General features: G+C 62.8%; 7 pseudogenes; all 7 read left to right on the top strand.

Moving 5' to 3' along the window:
* Window positions 1-92: 92 nt before the first annotated feature.
* Window positions 93-211, top strand: LOC142875972 (uncharacterized; annotated as a pseudogene).
* Window positions 212-3,962: 3,751 nt separating this feature from the next.
* On the top strand, window positions 3,963-4,081 carry LOC142875974 (uncharacterized; annotated as a pseudogene).
* Window positions 4,082-7,839: 3,758 nt separating this feature from the next.
* LOC142875975 (uncharacterized) lies at window positions 7,840-7,958 on the top strand (annotated as a pseudogene).
* A 3,755-nt stretch (window positions 7,959-11,713) lies between these two features.
* On the top strand, window positions 11,714-11,832 carry LOC142875976 (uncharacterized; annotated as a pseudogene).
* A 3,752-nt stretch (window positions 11,833-15,584) lies between these two features.
* On the top strand, window positions 15,585-15,703 carry LOC142875977 (uncharacterized; annotated as a pseudogene).
* Window positions 15,704-19,456: 3,753 nt separating this feature from the next.
* Window positions 19,457-19,575, top strand: LOC142875978 (uncharacterized; annotated as a pseudogene).
* Window positions 19,576-23,333: 3,758 nt separating this feature from the next.
* On the top strand, window positions 23,334-23,452 carry LOC142875979 (uncharacterized; annotated as a pseudogene).
* Window positions 23,453-27,202: the final 3,750 nt, after the last annotated feature.

Here is a 27,202-nt window from a genome sequence, read left to right on the forward strand (position 1 = left end):
GCCCGGCGCGGGGCGTGCGTGGGGCGGGAGGAGGCGGCGGGGTTAGCGCAGAGAGGCTCGGCTTCTTGAGCGGGGCAGGGGCGCCCTCCGCCGTCCACGGCCACACCACCCTGAACGCGCCCGATCTCGTCTGGTCTCGGAAGCTAAGCAGGGTCGGGCCTCGTTAGTACTTGGATGGGAGACCGCCTGGGAATACCGGGTGCCACAGGCTGCTTCTTTTTTGTTTTTGTTTTTTTTTGGCCTCTTGTTCTGTCCCCTTTCTGGGAGCGCGGCGGCGGCCCGGGGTGGGGGTGACCCCCACCCTCAGCGCCCGCCGCGGTGCCTGGCGCCCCAGCCCGCACCGTGGGGCCTCCTCTTGTCCCGAGCCGCGACACCGCCGCCACGCGGCAGCACGCGTGGCATCTGGACTGTCAGGTCTCAGACCAAAGGTCTGCTCTGTGGGAACCGACACGCTGGAGGAAACCTTGAGAGTCTGAGAGGGGAGGGAGTTCCAGAAGAAGGCCAGGATGTCATTTTGAGGGAGTGTGTGACCAGAACTCGTCCCGTTGCTTTTGGGGTTCTATGGGCTACACGTAGGAATCTTTGGTGGTGGCACCTGATGTTGGGGGATCCGGAGTCACACCCAGACCTGCTCCACAGGCTTCCTTTTACTTTTCTCTTCGGATTCATTATTTTTAAAAAGTGTCCCTTACCTCTATTATTGCATTTTCTTTTCTCTCTCTTTTCAAGCAGATGATGGGAGTCCAAGTATTCAGGTGACATGTGTTGCCCGTGCCCCCCTCCCCGCTGTGTTCTTATTCATATACCTCTCATGTTGCTCCAGCGTATCGTGGGGGTACCAATGTTAAGGTCGGGTACGTTGCCCTCTCCAAGCCTCCCCCCTCGGGTCAGAGCTTCACGTGCGCCCATCCCCCAGTCGGTGCGCACCCACCCCATTCCCAATGGATGTGTATGCCCATCCCCTCCCCCCACCCGCCCGACACCCACCCGATGAAGGTGATTCCTCTCCGTCCACTTAGGTGTCCATCCGTTCGTACCAATTTGCCGGTGAGCGCGCTCACGTGGTGCTCGTGTGTCCATTCTTGGGATACCTGGCCTACTGGAACGGGTTCCAGCTCTGGCCAGGAGAACACGAGAGGCGCCCTCTCACCGCTGCTCCTCACAGCCGAATGGCACTCCGTGGTGTCCACGCGCCACATTTTATTAATGCACTCCTGGATGGATGGGCACTCGGGTCGCTTCCACATCTTTGCGATTGTGAATTGTGCCCTAACTGTAACGCTAACCCTTACCCAGCCCGTCTCCTCTGCCCCTGCCTGACGCACTCCTCCCCGGCCAGGCCCGTCACTGTCCTGGGCCCCCGCCTGACCGGCTCCTTCCCGCCCGGCCTGTCACCGTCCTCTGCCCCTGCCTGACATGCTCCTTCCCGCCGGGCCTCTCACCGTCCTCGGCCCCTGCCTGACCGGCTCCTCCGTCGCCTGGGCCTTCCAAGGGCTTGGTGTGGACGCTGCTTCCAGGAAGCCCTCCAGAAACCCGGCAGCAGGGTGGCCGCAGCAGTCTCCAGCAGCGGTCCCTAAGTCGCGTGCGGGGGACGTGCCCCGGCTGTGCCGCGGGGGGGGCCCCAGCCTGGTGTCTTCCCTGAGGCCCTGCGGCTGCCGGCTGCCGCCCCCCGCAAGGGGAGAGCCGCGGAGGTGGGGACCGCCTCCTGATGGGATCCCGGGGCTCTCTGTCCTGCCCGAAGGCCCAGCTGGCCTGCGGGTCCTTAGAGTGGCAAAAACCTCCGAAAACTGAGACTGAGGGTCCGGTGGGTGTCTGCACTTTTGTGCTGGGCACCCCAGGGAGGCCCGGGGGCTGGCTGGACAACGTGGTCTGCTGGGCGGGGGGTTTGGAGGAGCAACTGATGCCCTTTGCACTTTGGGTAGCAAGAGTCTGAGGTGTCTCCGAGCCCTGTGCCATGTCGGGGGGGGGGTGCGGGTGGGAGGAGGAGGAGGAGGAGGTGGGAAGGGCCGGGGCCTGCAGTCGTGTTCCCGGGGTGGCACGGCAAGTGGCTTCTTCCACAGGCTGCTTGGCCTGGGCTCCCTGCACCTGGGCCTTTGGAGGACCGGCCCTGTGTTTGCCAACACTTCCTGCAGGGACCCAGAGCTGGGAGGTTGCATCTCTCAGCCCTGGGTCGGGCAGAGCCCCAGCGGGCCATGCCCACAACCTCTCTCAGCACCGGTCCCCCAGAAGGCTCCCTTGGGACCAGGATTCTCTTGCGGTGACTCTTTAAGGTCTGGCCCCTGGATGGAGGGGCACCAGGAGTAGAGGAGCAGGAAGGGGAAGGGGGTGGCCATGCGAGGGGACACTTTGAGGCCAAGTCCCAGCTTCAGCCTGATCCTCCTGGGAACCCCGCTCTGAGACAAGGAGCCGGGCTTCGCATTCCCACAGCAGCCAGTCGTGGGCTGAGGACACCTGGGGCGTTGGGAACTCCCTGGCTTCTCCTTGGTTTAACATCTGGAGCTGCTTGGGAATCGTGCCGCCACACACACCCGAGTGCAGGTGTCTTCCGCACAGACTGCGGGCCTCGCTCTTCTGAATGCCGCTAGCTCGCCACCCACCCACGGGTGAGCCTGGTCAGGGTACTTTCTCTCAGGGGCAGACTCTCATCCGGGCGGGCTACCGGTGTCTCTGTTTGCTCCTTTCTTTCTTCCATTTCGGGAAAGGCTTCCTTACTGGGTGTGGAAATCTCCTATGCCTTTCCTCGCCTATTCTGTCAGCTTTCAAATTCTCTTTCAGGCCGGGCGCGGTGGCTCAAGCCTGTAATCCTAGCTCTCTGGGAGGCCGAGGCGGGCGGATTGCTCGAGGTCAGGAGTTCGAAACCAGCCTGAGCAAGAGCCAGACCCGGTCTCTACTGTAAATAGAAAGAAATTAATTGGCCAACTAATATATATAGGAAAATGAGCCAGGCATGGTGGCGCATGCCTGTAGTCCCAGCTACTTGGGAGGCTGAGGCAGAAGGATTGCTTGAGCCCAGGAGTTTGAGGTTGCTGTGAGCTAGGCTAACGCCACTGCACTCACTCTAGCCTAGGCAACAAAGCGAGACTGTGTCTCATAAAAAAAAAAAAAAAAATTCTCTTTCAGTTGCCACCCTCACAGATGGATTAGGAAACCCTTCCCGGTGCACTCATTAGTGAAATGACCTCAAGGAAGCTGGAATCCAATATCTAATCGCCGACTTTTAGCGAGTCCACACGCCAGGGTGGTCGGGGTCCAATGCAGCCCCGGCCAGGCCCAGGCCCCTTGGACCGGGCCACAGGAGGACACAGAGGAGGGTCCCGGCCCCCACGAAGCGGTGCCGGCAGTTCTCCACGGGCTTGGGCGTTTTCCAGAGGTAGGAGATGGAGGGGACTGATTTCTTCAGCGCCCCACAAACCACGCCACCCCACCCCACCCATGGGACACATCCCCAGAGAGAGACGCCCCATACACTGGCTCCCCTCCCCCTTGCGCTGTGCCCCAGCCCTGGCCCGGGGGAATAGGCGGCCGCCCAACAACAGGGCGAGGGGGGGCGCAGCTGAAAGGGGTTGTGGGGGAGGGCGGCCCCTGGCTGGGGTCAAAGGGCGAGCGCCCCGCGCACGCGTGCGCAGTCAGCGGTGGCGACGCGCTGGGGGTGGGCAGCGGGTAGGTGAAGGAGGCCGAGGCCGGGGGAGGAGACGAGGGGGGCTGGAAGGGCTCCACCTTGACGAGTCCAGCCGTGGAGGCGCATCTTGTGTGAGTGTGAGTGAGTGTGAGTGTGTGTGTGTGTGTAGAGAGACAGCCCCCCGCCCCGCCCCGCCCATCACCCCCGTCCCTCGGAGCCCGCTGGACCCGGCGGCGAACTCAACAGGCCCGGCCCGGCGCGGGGCGTGCGTGGGGCGGGAGGAGGCGGCGGGGTTAGCGCAGAGAGGCTCGGCTTCTTGAGCGGGGCAGGGGCGCCCTCCGCCGTCCACGGCCACACCACCCTGAACGCGCCCGATCTCGTCTGGTCTCGGAAGCTAAGCAGGGTCGGGCCTCGTTAGTACTTGGATGGGAGACCGCCTGGGAATACCGGGTGCCACAGGCTGCTTCTTTTTTGTTTTTGTTTTTTTTTGGCCTCTTGTTCTGTCCCCTTTCTGGGAGCGCGGCGGCGGCCCGGGGTGGGGGTGACCCCCACCCTCAGCGCCCGCCGCGGTGCCTGGCGCCCCAGCCCGCACCGTGGGGCCTCCTCTTGTCCCGAGCCGCGACACCGCCGCCACGCGGCAGCACGCGTGGCATCTGGACTGTCAGGTCTCAGACCAAAGGTCTGCTCTGTGGGAACCGACACGCTGGAGGAAACCTTGAGAGTCTGAGAGGGGAGGGAGTTCCAGAAGAAGGCCAGGATGTCATTTTGAGGGAGTGTGTGACCAGAACTCGTCCCGTTGCTTTTGGGGTTCTATGGGCTACACGTAGGAATCTTTGGTGGTGGCACCTGATGTTGGGGGATCCGGAGTCACACCCAGACCTGCTCCACAGGCTTCCTTTTACTTTTCTCTTCGGATTCATTATTTTTAAAAAGTGTCCCTTACCTCTATTATTGCATTTTCTTTTCTCTCTCTTTTCAAGCAGATGATGGGAGTCCAAGTATTCAGGTGACATGTGTTGCCCGTGCCCCCCTCCCCGCTGTGTTCTTATTCATATACCTCTCATGTTGCTCCAGCGTATCGTGGGGGTACCAATGTTAAGGTCGGGTACGTTGCCCTCTCCAAGCCTCCCCCCTCGGGTCAGAGCTTCACGTGCGCCCATCCCCCAGTCGGTGCGCACCCACCCCATTCCCAATGGATGTGTATGCCCATCCCCTCCCCCCACCCGCCCGACACCCACCCGATGAAGGTGATTCCTCTCCGTCCACTTAGGTGTCCATCCGTTCGTACCAATTTGCCGGTGAGCGCGCTCACGTGGTGCTCGTGTGTCCATTCTTGGGATACCTGGCCTACTGGAACGGGTTCCAGCTCTGGCCAGGAGAACACGAGAGGCGCCCTCTCACCGCTGCTCCTCACAGCCGAATGGCACTCCGTGGTGTCCACGCGCCACATTTTATTAATGCACTCCTGGATGGATGGGCACTCGGGTCGCTTCCACATCTTTGCGATTGTGAATTGTGCCCTAACTGTAACCCTAACCCTTACCCAGCCCGTCTCCTCTGCCCCTGCCTGACGCACTCCTCCCCGGCCAGGCCCGTCACTGTCCTGGGCCCCCGCCTGACCGGCTCCTTCCCGCCCGGCCTGTCACCGTCCTCTGCCCCTGCCTGACATGCTCCTTCCCGCCGGGCCTCTCACCGTCCTCGGCCCCTGCCTGACCGGCTCCTCCGTCGCCTGGGCCTTCCAAGGGCTTGGTGTGGACGCTGCTTCCAGGAAGCCCTCCAGAAACCCGGCAGCAGGGTGGCCGCAGCAGTCTCCAGCAGCGGTCCCTAAGTCGCGTGCGGGGGACGTGCCCCGGCTGTGCCGCGGGGGGGGCCCCAGCCTGGTGTCTTCCCTGAGGCCCTGCGGCTGCCGGCTGCCGCCCCCCGCAAGGGGAGAGCCGCGGAGGTGGGGACCGCCTCCTGATGGGATCCCGGGGCTCTCTGTCCTGCCCGAAGGCCCAGCTGGCCTGCGGGTCCTTAGAGTGGCAAAAACCTCCGAAAACTGAGACTGAGGGTCCGGTGGGTGTCTGCACTTTTGTGCTGGGCACCCCAGGGAGGCCCGGGGGCTGGCTGGACAACGTGGTCTGCTGGGCGGGGGGTTTGGAGGAGCAACTGATGCCCTTTGCACTTTGGGTAGCAAGAGTCTGAGGTGTCTCCGAGCCCTGTGCCATGTCGGGGGGGGGGTGCGGGTGGGAGGAGGAGGAGGAGGAGGTGGGAAGGGCCGGGGCCTGCAGTCGTGTTCCCGGGGTGGCACGGCAAGTGGCTTCTTCCACAGGCTGCTTGGCCTGGGCTCCCTGCACCTGGGCCTTTGGAGGACCGGCCCTGTGTTTGCCAACACTTCCTGCAGGGACCCAGAGCTGGGAGGTGGCATCTCTCAGCCCTGGGTCGGGCAGAGCCCCAGCGGGCCATGCCCACAACCTCTCTCAGCACCGGTCCCCCAGAAGGCTCCCTTGGGACCAGGATTCTCTTGCGGTGACTCTTTAAGGTCTGGCCCCTGGATGGAGGGGCACCAGGAGTAGAGGAGCAGGAAGGGGAAGGGGGTGGCCATGCGAGGGGACACTTTGAGGCCAAGTCCCAGCTTCAGCCTGATCCTCCTGGGAACCCCGCTCTGAGACAAGGAGCCGGGCTTCGCATTCCCACAGCAGCCAGTCGTGGGCTGAGGACACCTGGGGCGTTGGGAACTCCCTGGCTTCTCCTTGGTTTAACATCTGGAGCTGCTTGGGAATCGTGCCGCCACACACACCCGAGTGCAGGTGTCTTCCGCACAGACTGCGGGCCTCGCTCTTCTGAATGCCGCTAGCTCGCCACCCACCCACGGGTGAGCCTGGTCAGGGTACTTTCTCTCAGGGGCAGACTCTCATCCGGGCGGGCTACCGGTGTCTCTGTTTGCTCCTTTCTTTCTTCCATTTCGGGAAAGGCTTCCTTACTGGGTGTGGAAATCTCCTATGCCTTTCCTCGCCTATTCTGTCAGCTTTCAAATTCTCTTTCAGGCCGGGCGCGGTGGCTCAAGCCTGTAATCCTAGCTCTCTGGGAGGCCGAGGCGGGCGGATTGCTCGAGGTCAGGAGTTCGAAACCAGCCTGAGCAAGAGCCAGACCCGGTCTCTACTGTAAATAGAAAAAATTAATTGGCCAACTAATATATATAGGAAAATGAGCCAGGCATGGTGGCGCATGCCTGTAGTCCCAGCTACTTGGGAGGCTGAGGCAGAAGGATTGCTTGAGCCCAGGAGTTTGAGGTTGCTGTGAGCTAGGCTAACGCCACTGCACTCACTCTAGCCTAGGCAACAAAGCGAGACTGTGTCTCATAAAAAAAAAAAAAAAAATTCTCTTTCAGTTGCCACCCTCACAGATGGATTAGGAAACCCTTCCCGGTGCACTCATTAGTGAAATGACCTCAAGGAAGCTGGAATCCAATATCTAATCGCCGACTTTTAGCGAGTCCACACGCCAGGGTGGTCGGGGTCCAATGCAGCCCCGGCCAGGCCCAGGCCCCTTGGACCGGGCCACAGGAGGACACAGAGGAGGGTCCCGGCCCCCACGAAGCGGTGCCGGCAGTTCTCCACGGGCTTGGGCGTTTTCCAGAGGTAGGAGATGGAGGGGACTGATTTCTTCAGCGCCCCACAAACCACGCCACCCCACCCCACCCATGGGACACATCCCCAGAGAGAGACGCCCCATACACTGGCTCCCCTCCCCCTTGCGCTGTGCCCCAGCCCTGGCCCGGGGGAATAGGCGGCCGCCCAACAACAGGGCGAGGGGGGGCGCAGCTGAAAGGGGTTGTGGGGGAGGGCGGCCCCTGGCTGGGGTCAAAGGGCGAGCGCCCCGCGCGCGCGTGCGCAGTCAGCGGTGGCGACGCGCTGGGGGTGGGCAGCGGGTAGGTGAAGGAGGCCGAGGCCGGGGGAGGAGACGAGGGGGGCTGGAAGGGCTCCACCTTGACGAGTCCAGCCGTGGAGGCGCATCTTGTGTGAGTGTGAGTGAGTGTGAGTGTGTGTGTGTGTGTGTGTGTGTAGAGAGACAGCCCCCCGCCCCGCCCCGCCCATCACCCCCGTCCCTCGGAGCCCGCTGGACCCGGCGGCGAACTCAACAGGCCCGGCCCGGCGCGGGGCGTGCGTGGGGCGGGAGGAGGCGGCGGGGTTAGCGCAGAGAGGCTCGGCTTCTTGAGCGGGGCAGGGGCGCCCTCCGCCGTCCACGGCCACACCACCCTGAACGCGCCCGATCTCGTCTGGTCTCGGAAGCTAAGCAGGGTCGGGCCTCGTTAGTACTTGGATGGGAGACCGCCTGGGAATACCGGGTGCCACAGGCTGCTTCTTTTTTGTTTTTGTTTTTTTTTGGCCTCTTGTTCTGTCCCCTTTCTGGGAGCGCGGCGGCGGCCCGGGGTGGGGGTGACCCCCACCCTCAGCGCCCGCCGCGGTGCCTGGCGCCCCAGCCCGCACCGTGGGGCCTCCTCTTGTCCCGAGCCGCGACACCGCCGCCACGCGGCAGCACGCGTGGCATCTGGACTGTCAGGTCTCAGACCAAAGGTCTGCTCTGTGGGAACCGACACGCTGGAGGAAACCTTGAGAGTCTGAGAGGGGAGGGAGTTCCAGAAGAAGGCCAGGATGTCATTTTGAGGGAGTGTGTGACCAGAACTCGTCCCGTTGCTTTTGGGGTTCTATGGGCTACACGTAGGAATCTTTGGTGGTGGCACCTGATGTTGGGGGATCCGGAGTCACACCCAGACCTGCTCCACAGGCTTCCTTTTACTTTTCTCTTCGGATTCATTATTTTTAAAAAGTGTCCCTTACCTCTATTATTGCATTTTCTTTTCTCTCTCTTTTCAAGCAGATGATGGGAGTCCAAGTATTCAGGTGACATGTGTTGCCCGTGCCCCCCTCCCCGCTGTGTTCTTATTCATATACCTCTCATGTTGCTCCAGCGTATCGTGGGGGTACCAATGTTAAGGTCGGGTACGTTGCCCTCTCCAAGCCTCCCCCCTCGGGTCAGAGCTTCACGTGCGCCCATCCCCCAGTCGGTGCGCACCCACCCCATTCCCAATGGATGTGTATGCCCATCCCCTCCCCCCACCCGCCCGACACCCACCCGATGAAGGTGATTCCTCTCCGTCCACTTAGGTGTCCATCCGTTCGTACCAATTTGCCGGTGAGCGCGCTCACGTGGTGCTCGTGTGTCCATTCTTGGGATACCTGGCCTACTGGAACGGGTTCCAGCTCTGGCCAGGAGAACACGAGAGGCGCCCTCTCACCGCTGCTCCTCACAGCCGAATGGCACTCCGTGGTGTCCACGCGCCACATTTTATTAATGCACTCCTGGATGGATGGGCACTCGGGTCGCTTCCACATCTTTGCGATTGTGAATTGTGCCCTAACTGTAACCCTAACCCTTACCCAGCCCGTCTCCTCTGCCCCTGCCTGACGCACTCCTCCCCGGCCAGGCCCGTCACTGTCCTGGGCCCCCGCCTGACCGGCTCCTTCCCGCCCGGCCTGTCACCGTCCTCTGCCCCTGCCTGACATGCTCCTTCCCGCCGGGCCTCTCACCGTCCTCGGCCCCTGCCTGACCGGCTCCTCCGTCGCCTGGGCCTTCCAAGGGCTTGGTGTGGACGCTGCTTCCAGGAAGCCCTCCAGAAACCCGGCAGCAGGGTGGCCGCAGCAGTCTCCAGCAGCGGTCCCTAAGTCGCGTGCGGGGGACGTGCCCCGGCTGTGCCGCGGGGGGGGCCCAGCCTGGTGTCTTCCCTGAGGCCCTGCGGCTGCCGGCTGCCGCCCCCCGCAAGGGGAGAGCCGCGGAGGTGGGGACCGCCTCCTGATGGGATCCCGGGGCTCTCTGTCCTGCCCGAAGGCCCAGCTGGCCTGCGGGTCCTTAGAGTGGCAAAAACCTCCGAAAACTGAGACTGAGGGTCCGGTGGGTGTCTGCACTTTTGTGCTGGGCACCCCAGGGAGGCCCGGGGGCTGGCTGGACAACGTGGTCTGCTGGGCGGGGGGTTTGGAGGAGCAACTGATGCCCTTTGCACTTTGGGTAGCAAGAGTCTGAGGTGTCTCCGAGCCCTGTGCCATGTCGGGGGGGGGGTGCGGGTGGGAGGAGGAGGAGGAGGAGGTGGGAAGGGCCGGGGCCTGCAGTCGTGTTCCCGGGGTGGCACGGCAAGTGGCTTCTTCCACAGGCTGCTTGGCCTGGGCTCCCTGCACCTGGGCCTTTGGAGGACCGGCCCTGTGTTTGCCAACACTTCCTGCAGGGACCCAGAGCTGGGAGGTGGCATCTCTCAGCCCTGGGTCGGGCAGAGCCCCAGCGGGCCATGCCCACAACCTCTCTCAGCACCGGTCCCCCAGAAGGCTCCCTTGGGACCAGGATTCTCTTGCGGTGACTCTTTAAGGTCTGGCCCCTGGATGGAGGGGCACCAGGAGTAGAGGAGCAGGAAGGGGAAGGGGGTGGCCATGCGAGGGGACACTTTGAGGCCAAGTCCCAGCTTCAGCCTGATCCTCCTGGGAACCCCGCTCTGAGACAAGGAGCCGGGCTTCGCATTCCCACAGCAGCCAGTCGTGGGCTGAGGACACCTGGGGCGTTGGGAACTCCCTGGCTTCTCCTTGGTTTAACATCTGGAGCTGCTTGGGAATCGTGCCGCCACACACACCCGAGTGCAGGTGTCTTCCGCACAGACTGCGGGCCTCGCTCTTCTGAATGCCGCTAGCTCGCCACCCACCCACGGGTGAGCCTGGTCAGGGTACTTTCTCTCAGGGGCAGACTCTCATCCGGGCGGGCTACCGGTGTCTCTGTTTGCTCCTTTCTTTCTTCCATTTCGGGAAAGGCTTCCTTACTGGGTGTGGAAATCTCCTATGCCTTTCCTCGCCTATTCTGTCAGCTTTCAAATTCTCTTTCAGGCCGGGCGCGGTGGCTCAAGCCTGTAATCCTAGCTCTCTGGGAGGCCGAGGCGGGCGGATTGCTCGAGGTCAGGAGTTCGAAACCAGCCTGAGCAAGAGCCAGACCCGGTCTCTACTGTAAATAGAAAGAAATTAATTGGCCAACTAATATATATAGGAAAATGAGCCAGGCATGGTGGCGCATGCCTGTAGTCCCAGCTACTTGGGAGGCTGAGGCAGAAGGATTGCTTGAGCCCAGGAGTTTGAGGTTGCTGTGAGCTAGGCTAACGCCACTGCACTCACTCTAGCCTAGGCAACAAAGCGAGACTGTGTCTCATAAAAAAAAAAAAAAAAATTCTCTTTCAGTTGCCACCCTCACAGATGGATTAGGAAACCCTTCCCGGTGCACTCATTAGTGAAATGACCTCAAGGAAGCTGGAATCCAATATCTAATCGCCGACTTTTAGCGAGTCCACACGCCAGGGTGGTCGGGGTCCAATGCAGCCCCGGCCAGGCCCAGGCCCCTTGGACCGGGCCACAGGAGGACACAGAGGAGGGTCCCGGCCCCCACGAAGCGGTGCCGGCAGTTCTCCACGGGCTTGGGCGTTTTCCAGAGGTAGGAGATGGAGGGGACTGATTTCTTCAGCGCCCCACAAACCACGCCACCCCACCCCACCCCACCCATGGGACACATCCCCAGAGAGAGACGCCCCATACACTGGCTCCCCTCCCCCTTGCGCTGTACCCCAGCCCTGGCCCGGGGGAATAGGCGGCCGCCCAGCAACAGGGCGAGGGGGGGCGCAGCTGAAAGGGGTTGTGGGGGAGGGCGGCCCCTGGCTGGGGTCAAAGGGCGAGCGCCCCGCGCGCGCGTGCGCAGTCAGCGGTGGCGACGCGCTGGGGGTGGGCAGCGGGTAGGTGAAGGAGGCCGAGGCCGGGGGAGGAGACGAGGGGGGCTGGAAGGGCTCCACCTTGACGAGTCCAGCCGTGGAGGCGCATCTTGTGTGAGTGTGAGTGAGTGTGAGTGTGTGTGTGTGTGTAGAGAGACAGCCCCCCGCCCCGCCCCGCCCATCACCCCCGTCCCTCGGAGCCCGCTGGACCCGGCGGCGAACTCAACAGGCCCGGCCCGGCGCGGGGCGTGCGTGGGGCGGGAGGAGGCGGCGGGGTTAGCGCAGAGAGGCTCGGCTTCTTGAGCGGGGCAGGGGCGCCCTCCGCCGTCCACGGCCACACCACCCTGAACGCGCCCGATCTCGTCTGGTCTCGGAAGCTAAGCAGGGTCGGGCCTCGTTAGTACTTGGATGGGAGACCGCCTGGGAATACCGGGTGCCACAGGCTGCTTCTTTTTTGTTTTTGTTTTTTTTTGGCCTCTTGTTCTGTCCCCTTTCTGGGAGCGCGGCGGCGGCCCGGGGTGGGGGTGACCCCCACCCTCAGCGCCCGCCGCGGTGCCTGGCGCCCCAGCCCGCACCGTGGGGCCTCCTCTTGTCCCGAGCCGCGACACCGCCGCCACGCGGCAGCACGCGTGGCATCTGGACTGTCAGGTCTCAGACCAAAGGTCTGCTCTGTGGGAACCGACACGCTGGAGGAAACCTTGAGAGTCTGAGAGGGGAGGGAGTTCCAGAAGAAGGCCAGGATGTCATTTTGAGGGAGTGTGTGACCAGAACTCGTCCCGTTGCTTTTGGGGTTCTATGGGCTACACGTAGGAATCTTTGGTGGTGGCACCTGATGTTGGGGGATCCGGAGTCACACCCAGACCTGCTCCACAGGCTTCCTTTTACTTTTCTCTTCGGATTCATTATTTTTAAAAAGTGTCCCTTACCTCTATTATTGCATTTTCTTTTCTCTCTCTTTTCAAGCAGATGATGGGAGTCCAAGTATTCAGGTGACATGTGTTGCCCGTGCCCCCCTCCCCGCTGTGTTCTTATTCATATACCTCTCATGTTGCTCCAGCGTATCGTGGGGGTACCAATGTTAAGGTCGGGTACGTTGCCCTCTCCAAGCCTCCCCCCTCGGGTCAGAGCTTCACGTGCGCCCATCCCCCAGTCGGTGCGCACCCACCCCATTCCCAATGGATGTGTATGCCCATCCCCTCCCCCCACCCGCCCGACACCCACCCGATGAAGGTGATTCCTCTCCGTCCACTTAGGTGTCCATCCGTTCGTACCAATTTGCCGGTGAGCGCGCTCACGTGGTGCTCGTGTGTCCATTCTTGGGATACCTGGCCTACTGGAACGGGTTCCAGCTCTGGCCAGGAGAACACGAGAGGCGCCCTCTCACCGCTGCTCCTCACAGCCGAATGGCACTCCGTGGTGTCCACGCGCCACATTTTATTAATGCACTCCTGGATGGATGGGCACTCGGGTCGCTTCCACATCTTTGCGATTGTGAATTGTGCCCTAACTGTAACCCTAACCCTTACCCAGCCCGTCTCCTCTGCCCCTGCCTGACGCACTCCTCCCCGGCCAGGCCCGTCACTGTCCTGGGCCCCCGCCTGACCGGCTCCTTCCCGCCCGGCCTGTCACCGTCCTCTGCCCCTGCCTGACATGCTCCTTCCCGCCGGGCCTCTCACCGTCCTCGGCCCCTGCCTGACCGGCTCCTCCGTCGCCTGGGCCTTCCAAGGGCTTGGTGTGGACGCTGCTTCCAGGAAGCCCTCCAGAAACCCGGCAGCAGGGTGGCCGCAGCAGTCTCCAGCAGCGGTCCCTAAGTCGCGTGCGGGGGACGTGCCCCGGCTGTGCCGCGGGGGGGGCCCCAGCCTGGTGTCTTCCCTGAGGCCCTGCGGCTGCCGGCTGCCGCCCCCCGCAAGGGGAGAGCCGCGGAGGTGGGGACCGCCTCCTGATGGGATCCCGGGGCTCTCTGTCCTGCCCGAAGGCCCAGCTGGCCTGCGGGTCCTTAGAGTGGCAAAAACCTCCGAAAACTGAGACTGAGGGTCCGGTGGGTGTCTGCACTTTTGTGCTGGGCACCCCAGGGAGGCCCGGGGGCTGGCTGGACAACGTGGTCTGCTGGGCGGGGGGTTTGGAGGAGCAACTGATGCCCTTTGCACTTTGGGTAGCAAGAGTCTGAGGTGTCTCCGAGCCCTGTGCCATGTCGGGGGGGGGGGTGCGGGTGGGAGGAGGAGGAGGAGGAGGTGGGAAGGGCCGGGGCCTGCAGTCGTGTTCCCGGGGTGGCACGGCAAGTGGCTTCTTCCACAGGCTGCTTGGCCTGGGCTCCCTGCACCTGGGCCTTTGGAGGACCGGCCCTGTGTTTGCCAACACTTCCTGCAGGGACCCAGAGCTGGGAGGTTGCATCTCTCAGCCCTGGGTCGGGCAGAGCCCCAGCGGGCCATGCCCACAACCTCTCTCAGCACCGGTCCCCCAGAAGGCTCCCTTGGGACCAGGATTCTCTTGCGGTGACTCTTTAAGGTCTGGCCCCTGGATGGAGGGGCACCAGGAGTAGAGGAGCAGGAAGGGGAAGGGGGTGGCCATGCGAGGGGACACTTTGAGGCCAAGTCCCAGCTTCAGCCTGATCCTCCTGGGAACCCCGCTCTGAGACAAGGAGCCGGGCTTCGCATTCCCACAGCAGCCAGTCGTGGGCTGAGGACACCTGGGGCGTTGGGAACTCCCTGGCTTCTCCTTGGTTTAACATCTGGAGCTGCTTGGGAATCGTGCCGCCACACACACCCGAGCGCAGGTGTCTTCCGCACAGACTGCGGGCCTCGCTCTTCTGAATGCCGCTAGCTCGCCACCCACCCACGGGTGAGCCTGGTCAGGGTACTTTCTCTCAGGGGCAGACTCTCATCCGGGCGGGCTACCGGTGTCTCTGTTTGCTCCTTTCTTTCTTCCATTTCGGGAAAGGCTTCCTTACTGGGTGTGGAAATCTCCTATGCCTTTCCTCGCCTATTCTGTCAGCTTTCAAATTCTCTTTCAGGCCGGGCGCGGTGGCTCAAGCCTGTAATCCTAGCTCTCTGGGAGGCCGAGGCGGGCGGATTGCTCGAGGTCAGGAGTTCGAAACCAGCCTGAGCAAGAGCCAGACCCGGTCTCTACTGTAAATAGAAAGAAATTAATTGGCCAACTAATATATATAGGAAAATGAGCCAGGCATGGTGGCGCATGCCTGTAGTCCCAGCTACTTGGGAGGCTGAGGCAGAAGGATTGCTTGAGCCCAGGAGTTTGAGGTTGCTGTGAGCTAGGCTAACGCCACTGCACTCACTCTAGCCTAGGCAACAAAGCGAGACTGTGTCTCATAAAAAAAAAAAAAAAAATTCTCTTTCAGTTGCCACCCTCACAGATGGATTAGGAAACCCTTCCCGGTGCACTCATTAGTGAAATGACCTCAAGGAAGCTGGAATCCAATATCTAATCGCCGACTTTTAGCGAGTCCACACGCCAGGGTGGTCGGGGTCCAATGCAGCCCCGGCCAGGCCCAGGCCCCTTGGACCGGGCCACAGGAGGACACAGAGGAGGGTCCCGGCCCCCACGAAGCGGTGCCGGCAGTTCTCCACGGGCTTGGGCGTTTTCCAGAGGTAGGAGATGGAGGGGACTGATTTCTTCAGCGCCCCACAAACCACGCCACCCCACCCCACCCATGGGACACCTCCCCAGAGAGAGACGCCCCATACACTGGCTCCCCTCCCCCTTGCGCTGTGCCCCAGCCCTGGCCCGGGGGAATAGGCGGCCGCCCAACAACAGGGCGAGGGGGGGCGCAGCTGAAAGGGGTTGTGGGGGAGGGCGGCCCCTGGCTGGGGTCAAAGGGCGAGCGCCCCGCGCGCGCGTGCGCAGTCAGCGGTGGCGACGCGCTGGGGGTGGGCAGCGGGTAGGTGAAGGAGGCCGAGGCCGGGGGAGGAGACGAGGGGGGCTGGAAGGGCTCCACCTTGACGAGTCCAGCCGTGGAGGCGCATCTTGTGTGAGTGTGAGTGAGTGTGAGTGTGTGTGTGTGTGTAGAGAGACAGCCCCCCGCCCCGCCCCGCCCATCACCCCCGTCCCTCGGAGCCCGCTGGACCCGGCGGCGAACTCAACAGGCCCGGCCCGGCGCGGGGCGTGCGTGGGGCGGGAGGAGGCGGCGGGGTTAGCGCAGAGAGGCTCGGCTTCTTGAGCGGGGCAGGGGCGCCCTCCGCCGTCCACGGCCACACCACCCTGAACGCGCCCGATCTCGTCTGGTCTCGGAAGCTAAGCAGGGTCGGGCCTCGTTAGTACTTGGATGGGAGACCGCCTGGGAATACCGGGTGCCACAGGCTGCTTCTTTTTTGTTTTTGTTTTTTTTTGGCCTCTTGTTCTGTCCCCTTTCTGGGAGCGCGGCGGCGGCCCGGGGTGGGGGTGACCCCCACCCTCAGCGCCCGCCGCGGTGCCTGGCGCCCCAGCCCGCACCGTGGGGCCTCCTCTTGTCCCAAGCCGCGACACCGCCGCCACGCGGCAGCACGCGTGGCATCTGGACTGTCAGGTCTCAGACCAAAGGTCTGCTCTGTGGGAACCGACACGCTGGAGGAAACCTTGAGAGTCTGAGAGGGGAGGGAGTTCCAGAAGAAGGCCAGGATGTCATTTTGAGGGAGTGTGTGACCAGAACTCGTCCCGTTGCTTTTGGGGTTCTATGGGCTACACGTAGGAATCTTTGGTGGTGGCACCTGATGTTGGGGGATCCGGAGTCACACCCAGACCTGCTCCACAGGCTTCCTTTTACTTTTCTCTTCGGATTCATTATTTTTAAAAAGTGTCCCTTACCTCTATTATTGCATTTTCTTTTCTCTCTCTTTTCAAGCAGATGATGGGAGTCCAAGTATTCAGGTGACATGTGTTGCCCGTGCCCCCCTCCCCGCTGTGTTCTTATTCATATACCTCTCATGTTGCTCCAGCGTATCGTGGGGGTACCAATGTTAAGGTCGGGTACGTTGCCCTCTCCAAGCCTCCCCCCTCGGGTCAGAGCTTCACGTGCGCCCATCCCCCAGTCGGTGCGCACCCACCCCATTCCCAATGGATGTGTATGCCCATCCCCTCCCCCCACCCGCCCGACACCCACCCGATGAAGGTGATTCCTCTCCGTCCACTTAGGTGTCCATCCGTTCGTACCAATTTGCCGGTGAGCGCGCTCACGTGGTGCTCGTGTGTCCATTCTTGGGATACCTGGCCTACTGGAACGGGTTCCAGCTCTGGCCAGGAGAACACGAGAGGCGCCCTCTCACCGCTGCTCCTCACAGCCGAATGGCACTCCGTGGTGTCCACGCGCCACATTTTATTAATGCACTCCTGGATGGATGGGCACTCGGGTCGCTTCCACATCTTTGCGATTGTGAATTGTGCCCTAACTGTAACCCTAACCCTTACCCAGCCCGTCTCCTCTGCCCCTGCCTGACGCACTCCTCCCCGGCCAGGCCCGTCACTGTCCTGGGCCCCCGCCTGACCGGCTCCTTCCCGCCCGGCCTGTCACCGTCCTCTGCCCCTGCCTGACATGCTCCTTCCCGCCGGGCCTCTCACCGTCCTCGGCCCCTGCCTGACCGGCTCCTCCGTCGCCTGGGCCTTCCAAGGGCTTGGTGTGGACGCTGCTTCCAGGAAGCCCTCCAGAAACCCGGCAGCAGGGTGGCCGCAGCAGTCTCCAGCAGCGGTCCCTAAGTCGCGTGCGGGGGACGTGCCCCGGCTGTGCCGCGGGGGGGGCCCCAGCCTGGTGTCTTCCCTGAGGCCCTGCGGCTGCCGGCTGCCGCCCCCCGCAAGGGGAGAGCCGCGGAGGTGGGGACCGCCTCCTGATGGGATCCCGGGGCTCTCTGTCCTGCCCGAAGGCCCAGCTGGCCTGCGGGTCCTTAGAGTGGCAAAAACCTCCGAAAACTGAGACTGAGGGTCCGGTGGGTGTCTGCACTTTTGTGCTGGGCACCCCAGGGAGGCCCGGGGGCTGGCTGGACAACGTGGTCTGCTGGGCGGGGGGTTTGGAGGAGCAACTGATGCCCTTTGCACTTTGGGTAGCAAGAGTCTGAGGTGTCTCCGAGCCCTGTGCCATGTCGGGGGGGGGGGGTGCGGGTGGGAGGAGGAGGAGGAGGAGGTGGGAAGGGCCGGGGCCTGCAGTCGTGTTCCCGGGGTGGCACGGCAAGTGGCTTCTTCCACAGGCTGCTTGGCCTGGGCTCCCTGCACCTGGGCCTTTGGAGGACCGGCCCTGTGTTTGCCAACACTTCCTGCAGGGACCCAGAGCTGGGAGGTTGCATCTCTCAGCCCTGGGTCGGGCAGAGCCCCAGCGGGCCATGCCCACAACCTCTCTCAGCACCGGTCCCCCAGAAGGCTCCCTTGGGACCAGGATTCTCTTGCGGTGACTCTTTAAGGTCTGGCCCCTGGATGGAGGGGCACCAGGAGTAGAGGAGCAGGAAGGGGAAGGGGGTGGCCATGCGAGGGGACACTTTGAGGCCAAGTCCCAGCTTCAGCCTGATCCTCCTGGGAACCCCGCTCTGAGACAAGGAGCCGGGCTTCGCATTCCCACAGCAGCCAGTCGTGGGCTGAGGACACCTGGGGCGTTGGGAACTCCCTGGCTTCTCCTTGGTTTAACATCTGGAGCTGCTTGGGAATCGTGCCGCCACACACACCCGAGCGCAGGTGTCTTCCGCACAGACTGCGGGCCTCGCTCTTCTGAATGCCGCTAGCTCGCCACCCACCCACGGGTGAGCCTGGTCAGGGTACTTTCTCTCAGGGGCAGACTCTCATCCGGGCGGGCTACCGGTGTCTCTGTTTGCTCCTTTCTTTCTTCCATTTCGGGAAAGGCTTCCTTACTGGGTGTGGAAATCTCCTATGCCTTTCCTCGCCTATTCTGTCAGCTTTCAAATTCTCTTTCAGGCCGGGCGCGGTGGCTCAAGCCTGTAATCCTAGCTCTCTGGGAGGCCGAGGCGGGCGGATTGCTCGAGGTCAGGAGTTCGAAACCAGCCTGAGCAAGAGCCAGACCCGGTCTCTACTGTAAATAGAAAGAAATTAATTGGCCAACTAATATATATAGGAAAATGAGCCAGGCATGGTGGCGCATGCCTGTAGTCCCAGCTACTTGGGAGGCTGAGGCAGAAGGATTGCTTGAGCCCAGGAGTTTGAGGTTGCTGTGAGCTAGGCTAACGCCACTGCACTCACTCTAGCCTAGGCAACAAAGCGAGACTGTGTCTCATAAAAAAAAAAAAAAAAATTCTCTTTCAGTTGCCACCCTCACAGATGGATTAGGAAACCCTTCCCGGTGCACTCATTAGTGAAATGACCTCAAGGAAGCTGGAATCCAATATCTAATCGCCGACTTTTAGCGAGTCCACACGCCAGGGTGGTCGGGGTCCAATGCAGCCCCGGCCAGGCCCAGGCCCCTTGGACCGGGCCACAGGAGGACACAGAGGAGGGTCCCGGCCCCCACGAAGCGGTGCCGGCAGTTCTCCACGGGCTTGGGCGTTTTCCAGAGGTAGGAGATGGAGGGGACTGATTTCTTCAGCGCCCCACAAACCACGCCACCCCACCCCACCCATGGGACACCTCCCCAGAGAGAGACGCCCCATACACTGGCTCCCCTCCCCCTTGCGCTGTGCCCCAGCCCTGGCCCGGGGGAATAGGCGGCCGCCCAACAACAGGGCGAGGGGGGGCGCAGCTGAAAGGGGTTGTGGGGGAGGGCGGCCCCTGGCTGGGGTCAAAGGGCGAGCGCCCCGCGCGCGCGTGCGCAGTCAGCGGTGGCGACGCGCTGGGGGTGGGCAGCGGGTAGGTGAAGGAGGCCGAGGCCGGGGGAGGAGACGAGGGGGGCTGGAAGGGCTCCACCTTGACGAGTCCAGCCGTGGAGGCGCATCTTGTGTGAGTGTGAGTGAGTGTGAGTGTGTGTGTGTGTGTAGAGAGACAGCCCCCCGCCCCGCCCCGCCCATCACCCCCGTCCCTCGGAGCCCGCTGGACCCGGCGGCGAACTCAACAGGCCCGGCCCGGCGCGGGGCGTGCGTGGGGCGGGAGGAGGCGGCGGGGTTAGCGCAGAGAGGCTCGGCTTCTTGAGCGGGGCAGGGGCGCCCTCCGCCGTCCACGGCCACACCACCCTGAACGCGCCCGATCTCGTCTGGTCTCGGAAGCTAAGCAGGGTCGGGCCTCGTTAGTACTTGGATGGGAGACCGCCTGGGAATACCGGGTGCCACAGGCTGCTTCTTTTTTGTTTTTGTTTTTTTTTGGCCTCTTGTTCTGTCCCCTTTCTGGGAGCGCGGCGGCGGCCCGGGGTGGGGGTGACCCCCACCCTCAGCGCCCGCCGCGGTGCCTGGCGCCCCAGCCCGCACCGTGGGGCCTCCTCTTGTCCCGAGCCGCGACACCGCCGCCACGCGGCAGCACGCGTGGCATCTGGACTGTCAGGTCTCAGACCAAAGGTCTGCTCTGTGGGAACCGACACGCTGGAGGAAACCTTGAGAGTCTGAGAGGGGAGGGAGTTCCAGAAGAAGGCCAGGATGTCATTTTGAGGGAGTGTGTGACCAGAACTCGTCCCGTTGCTTTTGGGGTTCTATGGGCTACACGTAGGAATCTTTGGTGGTGGCACCTGATGTTGGGGGATCCGGAGTCACACCCAGACCTGCTCCACAGGCTTCCTTTTACTTTTCTCTTCGGATTCATTATTTTTAAAAAGTGTCCCTTACCTCTATTATTGCATTTTCTTTTCTCTCTCTTTTCAAGCAGATGATGGGAGTCCAAGTATTCAGGTGACATGTGTTGCCCGTGCCCCCCTCCCCGCTGTGTTCTTATTCATATACCTCTCATGTTGCTCCAGCGTATCGTGGGGGTACCAATGTTAAGGTCGGGTACGTTGCCCTCTCCAAGCCTCCCCCCTCGGGTCAGAGCTTCACGTGCGCCCATCCCCCAGTCGGTGCGCACCCACCCCATTCCCAATGGATGTGTATGCCCATCCCCTCCCCCCACCCGCCCGACACCCACCCGATGAAGGTGATTCCTCTCCGTCCACTTAGGTGTCCATCCGTTCGTACCAATTTGCCGGTGAGCGCGCTCACGTGGTGCTCGTGTGTCCATTCTTGGGATACCTGGCCTACTGGAACGGGTTCCAGCTCTGGCCAGGAGAACACGAGAGGCGCCCTCTCACCGCTGCTCCTCACAGCCGAATGGCACTCCGTGGTGTCCACGCGCCACATTTTATTAATGCACTCCTGGATGGATGGGCACTCGGGTCGCTTCCACATCTTTGCGATTGTGAATTGTGCCCTAACTGTAACCCTAACCCTTACCCAGCCCGTCTCCTCTGCCCCTGCCTGACGCACTCCTCCCCGGCCAGGCCCGTCACTGTCCTGGGCCCCCGCCTGACCGGCTCCTTCCCGCCCGGCCTGTCACCGTCCTCTGCCCCTGCCTGACATGCTCCTTCCCGCCGGGCCTCTCACCGTCCTCGGCCCCTGCCTGACCGGCTCCTCCGTCGCCTGGGCCTTCCAAGGGCTTGGTGTGGACGCTGCTTCCAGGAAGCCCTCCAGAAACCCGGCAGCAGGGTGGCCGCAGCAGTCTCCAGCAGCGGTCCCTAAGTCGCGTGCGGGGGACGTGCCCCGGCTGTGCCGCGGGGGGGGCCCAGCCTGGTGTCTTCCCTGAGGCCCTGCGGCTGCCGGCTGCCGCCCCCCGCAAGGGGAGAGCCGCGGAGGTGGGGACCGCCTCCTGATGGGATCCCGGGGCTCTCTGTCCTGCCCGAAGGCCCAGCTGGCCTGCGGGTCCTTAGAGTGGCAAAAACCTCCGAAAACTGAGACTGAGGGTCCGGTGGGTGTCTGCACTTTTGTGCTGGGCACCCCAGGGAGGCCCGGGGGCTGGCTGGACAACGTGGTCTGCTGGGCGGGGGGTTTGGAGGAGCAACTGATGCCCTTTGCACTTTGGGTAGCAAGAGTCTGAGGTGTCTCCGAGCCCTGTGCCATGTCGGGGGGGGGGGGGTGCGGGTGGGAGGAGGAGGAGGAGGAGGTGGGAAGGGCCGGGGCCTGCAGTCGTGTTCCCGGGGTGGCACGGCAAGTGGCTTCTTCCACAGGCTGCTTGGCCTGGGCTCCCTGCACCTGGGCCTTTGGAGGACCGGCCCTGTGTTTGCCAACACTTCCTGCAGGGACCCAGAGCTGGGAGGTTGCATCTCTCAGCCCTGGGTCGGGCAGAGCCCCAGCGGGCCATGCCCACAACCTCTCTCAGCACCGGTCCCCCAGAAGGCTCCCTTGGGACCAGGATTCTCTTGCGGTGACTCTTTAAGGTCTGGCCCCTGGATGGAGGGGCACCAGGAGTAGAGGAGCAGGAAGGGGAAGGGGGTGGCCATGCGAGGGGACACTTTGAGGCCAAGTCCCAGCTTCAGCCTGATCCTCCTGGGAACCCCGCTCTGAGACAAGGAGCCGGGCTTCGCATTCCCACAGCAGCCAGTCGTGGGCTGAGGACACCTGGGGCGTTGGGAACTCCCTGGCTTCTCCTTGGTTTAACATCTGGAGCTGCTTGGGAATCGTGCCGCCACACACACCCGAGTGCAGGTGTCTTCCGCACAGACTGCGGGCCTCGCTCTTCTGAATGCCGCTAGCTCGCCACCCACCCACGGGTGAGCCTGGTCAGGGTACTTTCTCTCAGGGGCAGACTCTCATCCGGGCGGGCTACCGGTGTCTCTGTTTGCTCCTTTCTTTCTTCCATTTCGGGAAAGGCTTCCTTACTGGGTGTGGAAATCTCCTATGCCTTTCCTCGCCTATTCTGTCAGCTTTCAAATTCTCTTTCAGGCCGGGCGCGGTGGCTCAAGCCTGTAATCCTAGCTCTCTGGGAGGCCGAGGCGGGCGGATTGCTCGAGGTCAGGAGTTCGAAACCAGCCTGAGCAAGAGCCAGACCCGGTCTCTACTGTAAATAGAAAGAAATTAATTGGCCAACTAATATATATAGGAAAATGAGCCAGGCATGGTGGCGCATGCCTGTAGTCCCAGCTACTTGGGAGGCTGAGGCAGAAGGATTGCTTGAGCCCAGGAGTTTGAGGTTGCTGTGAGCTAGGCTAACGCCACTGCACTCACTCTAGCCTAGGCAACAAAGCGAGACTGTGTCTCATAAAAAAAAAAAAAAAAATTCTCTTTCAGTTGCCACCCTCACAGATGGATTAGGAAACCCTTCCCGGTGCACTCATTAGTGAAATGACCTCAAGGAAGCTGGAATCCAATATCTAATCGCCGACTTTTAGCGAGTCCACACGCCAGGGTGGTCGGGGTCCAATGCAGCCCCGGCCAGGCCCAGGCCCCTTGGACCGGGCCACAGGAGGACACAGAGGAGGGTCCCGGCCCCCACGAAGCGGTGCCGGCAGTTCTCCACGGGCTTGGGCGTTTTCCAGAGGTAGGAGATGGAGGGGACTGATTTCTTCAGCGCCCCACAAACCACGCCACCCCACCCCACCCCACCCATGGGACACCTCCCCAGAGAGAGACGCCCCATACACTGGCTCCCCTCCCCCTTGCGCTGTGCCCCAGCCCTGGCCCGGGGGAATAGGCGGCCGCCCAGCAACAGGGCGAGGGGGGGCGCAGCTGAAAGGGGTTGTGGGGGAGGGCGGCCCCTGGCTGGGGTCAAAGGGCGAGCGCCCCGCGCGCGCGTGCGCAGTCAGCGGTGGCGACGCGCTGGGGGTGGGCAGCGGGTAGGTGAAGGAGGCCGAGGCCGGGGGAGGAGACGAGGGGGGCTGGAAGGGCTCCACCTTGACGAGTCCAGCCGTGGAGGCGCATCTTGTGTGAGTGTGAGTGAGTGTGAGTGTGTGTGTGTGTGTAGAGAGACAGCCCCCCGCCCCGCCCCGCCCATCACCCCCGTCCCTCGGAGCCCGCTGGACCCGGCGGCGAACTCAACAGGCCCGGCCCGGCGCGGGGCGTGCGTGGGGCGGGAGGAGGCGGCGGGGTTAGCGCAGAGAGGCTCGGCTTCTTGAGCGGGGCAGGGGCGCCCTCCGCCGTCCACGGCCACACCACCCTGAACGCGCCCGATCTCGTCTGGTCTCGGAAGCTAAGCAGGGTCGGGCCTCGTTAGTACTTGGATGGGAGACCGCCTGGGAATACCGGGTGCCACAGGCTGCTTCTTTTTTGTTTTTGTTTTTTTTTGGCCTCTTGTTCTGTCCCCTTTCTGGGAGCGCGGCGGCGGCCCGGGGTGGGGGTGACCCCCACCCTCAGCGCCCGCCGCGGTGCCTGGCGCCCCAGCCCGCACCGTGGGGCCTCCTCTTGTCCCGAGCCGCGACACCGCCGCCACGCGGCAGCACGCGTGGCATCTGGACTGTCAGGTCTCAGACCAAAGGTCTGCTCTGTGGGAACCGACACGCTGGAGGAAACCTTGAGAGTCTGAGAGGGGAGGGAGTTCCAGAAGAAGGCCAGGATGTCATTTTGAGGGAGTGTGTGACCAGAACTCGTCCCGTTGCTTTTGGGGTTCTATGGGCTACACGTAGGAATCTTTGGTGGTGGCACCTGATGTTGGGGGATCCGGAGTCACACCCAGACCTGCTCCACAGGCTTCCTTTTACTTTTCTCTTCGGATTCATTATTTTTAAAAAGTGTCCCTTACCTCTATTATTGCATTTTCTTTTCTCTCTCTTTTCAAGCAGATGATGGGAGTCCAAGTATTCAGGTGACATGTGTTGCCCGTGCCCCCCTCCCCGCTGTGTTCTTATTCATATACCTCTCATGTTGCTCCAGCGTATCGTGGGGGTACCAATGTTAAGGTCGGGTACGTTGCCCTCTCCAAGCCTCCCCCCTCGGGTCAGAGCTTCACGTGCGCCCATCCCCCAGTCGGTGCGCACCCACCCCATTCCCAATGGATGTGTATGCCCATCCCCTCCCCCCACCCGCCCGACACCCACCCGATGAAGGTGATTCCTCTCCGTCCACTTAGGTGTCCATCCGTTCGTACCAATTTGCCGGTGAGCGCGCTCACGTGGTGCTCGTGTGTCCATTCTTGGGATACCTGGCCTACTGGAACGGGTTCCAGCTCTGGCCAGGAGAACACGAGAGGCGCCCTCTCACCGCTGCTCCTCACAGCCGAATGGCACTCCGTGGTGTCCACGCGCCACATTTTATTAATGCACTCCTGGATGGATGGGCACTCGGGTCGCTTCCACATCTTTGCGATTGTGAATTGTGCCCTAACTGTAACCCTAACCCTTACCCAGCCCGTCTCCTCTGCCCCTGCCTGACGCACTCCTCCCCGGCCAGGCCCGTCACTGTCCTGGGCCCCCGCCTGACCGGCTCCTTCCCGCCCGGCCTGTCACCGTCCTCTGCCCCTGCCTGACATGCTCCTTCCCGCCGGGCCTCTCACCGTCCTCGGCCCCTGCCTGACCGGCTCCTCCGTCGCCTGGGCCTTCCAAGGGCTTGGTGTGGACGCTGCTTCCAGGAAGCCCTCCAGAAACCCGGCAGCAGGGTGGCCGCAGCAGTCTCCAGCAGCGGTCCCTAAGTCGCGTGCGGGGGACGTGCCCCGGCTGTGCCGCGGGGGGGGCCCCAGCCTGGTGTCTTCCCTGAGGCCCTGCGGCTGCCGGCTGCCGCCCCCCGCAAGGGGAGAGCCGCGGAGGTGGGGACCGCCTCCTGATGGGATCCCGGGGCTCTCTGTCCTGCCCGAAGGCCCAGCTGGCCTGCGGGTCCTTAGAGTGGCAAAAACCTCCGAAAACTGAGACTGAGGGTCCGGTGGGTGTCTGCACTTTTGTGCTGGGCACCCCAGGGAGGCCCGGGGGCTGGCTGGACAACGTGGTCTGCTGGGCGGGGGGTTTGGAGGAGCAACTGATGCCCTTTGCACTTTGGGTAGCAAGAGTCTGAGGTGTCTCCGAGCCCTGTGCCATGTCGGGGGGGGGTGCGGGTGGGAGGAGGAGGAGGAGGAGGTGGGAAGGGCCGGGGCCTGCAGTCGTGTTCCCGGGGTGGCACGGCAAGTGGCTTCTTCCACAGGCTGCTTGGCCTGGGCTCCCTGCACCTGGGCCTTTGGAGGACCGGCCCTGTGTTTGCCAACACTTCCTGCAGGGACCCAGAGCTGGGAGGTTGCATCTCTCAGCCCTGGGTCGGGCAGAGCCCCAGCGGGCCATGCCCACAACCTCTCTCAGCACCGGTCCCCCAGAAGGCTCCCTTGGGACCAGGATTCTCTTGCGGTGACTCTTTAAGGTCTGGCCCCTGGATGGAGGGGCACCAGGAGTAGAGGAGCAGGAAGGGGAAGGGGGTGGCCATGCGAGGGGACACTTTGAGGCCAAGTCCCAGCTTCAGCCTGATCCTCCTGGGAACCCCGCTCTGAGACAAGGAGCCGGGCTTCGCATTCCCACAGCAGCCAGTCGTGGGCTGAGGACACCTGGGGCGTTGGGAACTCCCTGGCTTCTCCTTGGTTTAACATCTGGAGCTGCTTGGGAATCGTGCCGCCACACACACCCGAGCGCAGGTGTCTTCCGCACAGACTGCGGGCCTCGCTCTTCTGAATGCCGCTAGCTCGCCACCCACCCACGGGTGAGCCTGGTCAGGGTACTTTCTCTCAGGGGCAGACTCTCATCCGGGCGGGCTACCGGTGTCTCTGTTTGCTCCTTTCTTTCTTCCATTTCGGGAAAGGCTTCCTTACTGGGTGTGGAAATCTCCTATGCCTTTCCTCGCCTATTCTGTCAGCTTTCAAATTCTCTTTCAGGCCGGGCGCGGTGGCTCAAGCCTGTAATCCTAGCTCTCTGGGAGGCCGAGGCGGGCGGATTGCTCGAGGTCAGGAGTTCGAAACCAGCCTGAGCAAGAGCCAGACCCGGTCTCTACTGTAAATAGAAAGAAATTAATTGGCCAACTAATATATATAGGAAAATGAGCCAGGCATGGTGGCGCATGCCTGTAGTCCCAGCTACTTGGGAGGCTGAGGCAGAAGGATTGCTTGAGCCCAGGAGTTTGAGGTTGCTGTGAGCTAGGCTAACGCCACTGCACTCACTCTAGCCTAGGCAACAAAGCGAGACTGTGTCTCATAAAAAAAAAAAAAAAAATTCTCTTTCAGTTGCCACCCTCACAGATGGATTAGGAAACCCTTCCCGGTGCACTCATTAGTGAAATGACCTCAAGGAAGCTGGAATCCAATATCTAATCGCCGACTTTTAGCGAGTCCACACGCCAGGGTGGTCGGGGTCCAATGCAGCCCCGGCCAGGCCCAGGCCCCTTGGACCGGGCCACAGGAGGACACAGAGGAGGGTCCCGGCCCCCACGAAGCGGTGCCGGCAGTTCTCCACGGGCTTGGGCGTTTTCCAGAGGTAGGAGATGGAGGGGACTGATTTCTTCAGCGCCCCACAAACCACGCCACCCCACCCCACCCATGGGACACCTCCCCAGAGAGAGACGCCCCATACACTGGCTCCCCTCCCCCTTGCGCTGTGCCCCAGCCCTGGCCCGGGGGAATAGGCGGCCGCCCAACAACAGGGCGAGGGGGGGCGCAGCTGAAAGGGGTTGTGGGGGAGGGCGGCCCCTGGCTGGGGTCAAAGGGCGAGCGCCCCGCGCGCGCGTGCGCAGTCAGCGGTGGCGACGCGCTGGGGGTGGGCAGCGGGTAGGTGAAGGAGGCCGAGGCCGGGGGAGGAGACGAGGGGGGCTGGAAGGGCTCCACCTTGACGAGTCCAGCCGTGGAGGCGCATCTTGTGTGAGTGTGAGTGAGTGTGAGTGTGTGTGTGTGTGTAGAGAGACAGCCCCCCGCCCCGCCCCGCCCATCACCCCCGTCCCTCGGAGCCCGCTGGACCCGGCGGCGAACTCAACAGGCCCGGCCCGGCGCGGGGCGTGCGTGGGGCGGGAGGAGGCGGCGGGGTTAGCGCAGAGAGGCTCGGCTTCTTGAGCGGGGCAGGGGCGCCCTCCGCC

The sequence above is a fragment of the Microcebus murinus genome, chromosome 14 (assembly GCF_040939455.1).
Source record: "Microcebus murinus isolate Inina chromosome 14, M.murinus_Inina_mat1.0, whole genome shotgun sequence".
NCBI classification, from domain to species: domain Eukaryota; kingdom Metazoa; phylum Chordata; class Mammalia; order Primates; family Cheirogaleidae; genus Microcebus; species Microcebus murinus.